Source organism: Montipora foliosa, chromosome 3 (assembly GCF_036669935.1).
Source record: "Montipora foliosa isolate CH-2021 chromosome 3, ASM3666993v2, whole genome shotgun sequence".
NCBI lineage: Eukaryota > Metazoa > Cnidaria > Anthozoa > Scleractinia > Acroporidae > Montipora > Montipora foliosa.
This window is the reverse complement of record NC_090871.1, coordinates 15737965-15741840: the sequence shown is the minus strand read 5'-3', so window position 1 is coordinate 15741840 and position 3876 is coordinate 15737965. Positions and strand designations below refer to the sequence as shown.

Genomic DNA, 3876 nt, shown 5'->3' with positions numbered 1-3876 from the left:
GTAACCTGAAACAAAAGGATTGACAAAAATACTCAGTCTGTTAAGAGGCATCGTTTTACGGGACAGCTACCTGACACTTCGAACCAGAGCATTCGTGATAAGGCGTTTGATTGTTTTAAGACATGGAAGCTGTTAATAAGTAACGGGTAGCAAGTGTATTTAACTTTAACTCAGAGGTTCAAGGAAAGGCTTGAAACGATAGAGAAATATGCTCAGGTTTCTACAGAAACTCGCATTTTCAGAAACTGATTGTCAGTGGCTAACGTACAGTTGAAGACAAAGAAAAACACGGCCTGCCCATGTCTCCTGTGCTTACTTTGATCCACATTTGATCCAAAATTACCAATCCAGCTAAACTAGGCAAAAACAAAGAAGGATTCTTACCGGAATAAGGATCACTGAGTCGAGTAAACGAGGCGGTACTGGTAGAAATAACCTGTTCCCGATCCGACTTATGCACTTCGCGGTACGAACCTCGTTGGGGCAAATTCGCGCCAACATTTATCTGAATGACGTATGGCTTGTGACGTAAGACCCCACATTGACTATTCCATTTCAATCTTGACTTGTCCATTTCACTTTTGTATTTTTCGCGGTTCCGGCGCAAACCATTTGCTGCAACATTAAATCATTTCGCTTTCCACTAAACCATTTCGCTTTCCACTAAACCATTTGTCGTCACGCTAAGCCATTTGGGGTAACGCTAAACCGTTTGACATTATGGTAAACCGATCAATGTTATGCTAGACCATTGCGGTTCACGATTAACCATTTGCAGATAAAATAAGCCATTTCAAACTTCTCTGATCCGTTTGTCACATCACTGAACCAATGTACGGTAAGCTGGACCGTTTGCCGTTTCACTGCATATCATGTCAAAGTACGCTGATCCATTCAAGACTTGACTTTGTCATTTTGACAAGGATAATTACACCGGTGGTCTTTGGCACTGACCAATTCTGTGTTAATTGCGATGATTGCATAAGGTGACTGATCCATTTCATTAAACACTTAACCACTCGTGTTTTCACTTAATCATTTCACCAAGGGTATCTACACATAAATACTTTTGTCCTTTGGCCATTTCAATTTCAACAGGAAAAGAAAACAAACAGCGGTTACAAACATTTTCATTTTATACTTGACGTTTCGTATGTTGCAGCATACATCATCAGAAGTGACGGTTAAAAACTGTTACACAGAATTTTAAAAAACTAGAGCGAGGAACTGGTGACTAGTTAAAAAGTGTGATAACAAAATCGTAACTTCCGGTAGTCGATTCTTCCGGAAGAAATTAATAAAGAAAAAGCTTCTCACTACCAATGTTTTCATTGAGAGAGGGTTTTAAGTCACTGATTAATAGCGTTTCTTTAATTTTACATTGCATGTCGGACTTCCCAGTTGCGAGGATTTCAAAATGGTCCCATTTGATGTTATGACCGGTAGAAATTGTATGGTCTGCAACAGCAGAGGCGTAGCCGACTTGTGTAAGAGCTTTGAAATGCTCGGACTTCCTGTCATGCAATCTTCTTTTTGTTTTGCCGATGTAGAAGGAATCACAGTCCCAACAACTGGCTTTGTATACTATTTTTGATCTTTGAGAACGACTGAAACGATCTTTGTAGGGAAAAAAAGACTTAATCCTGCAAGTGTTTTGAAAAATAACCCTAAGATTGACACAGCCATAAAACTTACTAATACAAGATTTAACACGTCGAGTAAGAGCTTCACTTTGAAAGCCCAAAAAAGGCAAGACAAGAATGATATCTTTCTTAGGAACAGTGGTGGCAGGTTCAGCAGACCTGTTTTTTTGTCTGTTCAAAACAATGAAAACATTGGTAGTGAGAAGCTTTTTCTTTATTAATTTCTTCCGGAAGAATCGACTACCGGAAGTTACGATTTTGTTATCACACTTTTTAACTAGTCACCAGTTCCTCGCTCTAGTTTTTTAAAATTCTGTGTAACAGTTTTTAACCGTCACTTCTGATGATGTATGCTGCAACATACGAAACGTCAAGTATAAATTGAAAATGTTGGTATCTACACAGTTTCTGAATTGTCTAAACCATTTCATGTTTGTTTATTTCATTTCACTAAAGGTGACTTGTCCATTTGTATTTTAAATACATCTTTTGAAATTCTGATAAACCGTTCTACAAAGGACAATTAAATCATTCCGGTTTATTCTTAACCATTAACTAGGCTTGTATTTTTGGCGGTGACGGCTGCCCATAGAAGACGTTGTGAGCAGTCTAAGCAAAATGCTTTTCTGTCGCTGCCTGCTCGTTTTTGACGTTTGGACGCAAACAACATATTTTAAAAGCTATTGTGTAGAAACGAACAATGAATCTTCCTGAGAGTTGCTTTGGATCGCTAGCAATAATCACGCCCCATGACTTACTTTTCTAATCGTCACCTTTTTCGATTTTGGTCATCCAAAAGCGTAATGCGTCTATTGCCCGTCTTTATGCAGGACGAATTAAGTGACGAATTAAAAAGACGCCTTAAAATTAATTGCCCAAAGACGAAGTACTTACCACAAAGTCGTTCAGACGCAGTTTCTAAACGTCCATTCTCTATTTTCGAATTCCCCATAATACACTTTGTTTGCCCTTCAAATTTTGCATAAGCTATTGTTTTCAAATGCTCTTTGGGACACTTCATATTCCCAAGAGCATTTGAAAACAATGGTTTATGCAAAATCTGGGGGGCAAACAAAGTGTATTATGGGGAATTCGAAAATAGAGAATTGTATTGCAACTCAGATATGCAGTAATTGTCTGTAGCAAGTATTTCCGCTGGCCAGTTGTTTCGCTTCCATTTCCCATATCGACGATTCGCATGGAGAGTGCCGGGTATCACCCGTCAAAATGATACACAAACTAGACCCTCCGTGAGGGTACACTGGGTTGTTTGTGGTACGTGCTGCGTTTCAGGCAATTTTTTTCACGTTGGGGGGTCATTAAGACCATTTATTCTATGGCTTGTGTTTGTAGCCGATATAACGTGCGCTCTGATTGGCTAATTGTGACTGAATTGTAGGGCATTATTCTCCTGTAATGCCCAAGGCCGATTACGGGCTTGCAAAAACAAAGCAAAAGGTAATTTAAAAACCATATAATAAACTACTTACTAACCGAGCTAGCTCGAGCCGTACTGGGGAATATTGGCCCTCGGTCGTTTTTGTACGGACCTCGCTGCGCTCGGTCCGTACTGCCACGACCTCAGGCCAATATTCCCCAGTACGGCCCTCGTGCTCGGTTAGTAAGAAGTTATTAAGGGGTCACCCAGAAGTCATACCAGCAGAGAGGCCCTTTGGCTCACAGGTCCTCACACGTTCGTACGACGAAACATATTTTTTTCTGATGTTAAAAACCTGGCTACCGGCCTATCAATTAAAGCCTATCCCGAGCGGTGTATAGAGTGGTGCAAAGAAAACAATTCACTTTCGTCTTCCGTGTCCAAAACCCGTATGGAAACGCAATCAGTTGGCAAAGACAAATCTGTTTCGCGATGCTCAAGAAAAAACTGCAATGGATAACCTTCAATCCGCGAGAACACATAATTTTCTGACTGTAAACTTTCCTTGAAAAAATATTAGCCCTAGCTACCTGTGGCCGAAACGTTTACAACTGCCTACAAGACAAGGGCTAACATCATCTCACCGCAGTTAACCATCGCCTAAACTTCGTCGACCCAGACAAACGAACCCACAGCAGGGCATTGAAAAGACATGATGGGGAGTGAAACGAAGTATGCCTCGTACGGGAACATCCATGGATCTCTACCAAAGCTATTTACTTGGAAGTATCATTGAGCACATTGCCGATCTCTGCAAAGAACGATAAATCGCAAAATCCCTCTACATGCACCGTT

The 3876-nt window shown here is 40.5% G+C and overlaps 1 long non-coding RNA gene across 1 annotated transcript in view; it reads right to left on the bottom strand.

The window, feature by feature from the left end:
• The window catches only part of LOC137996381 (uncharacterized), a 10616-nt gene extending 10174 nt beyond the window's left edge, over nucleotides 1-442 (bottom strand). The window contains exons 1-2 of the long non-coding RNA XR_011122306.1: nucleotides 385-442; nucleotides 1-5 (exon numbers count right to left, since the gene is read on the bottom strand). The exon at nucleotides 1-5 is cut by the window's left edge and continues 50 nt beyond it. This is a non-coding gene — a long non-coding RNA (uncharacterized lncRNA). The remainder of the gene's footprint in view (nucleotides 6-384) is intronic.
• Between the last annotated feature and the right edge of the window lie 3434 nt (nucleotides 443-3876).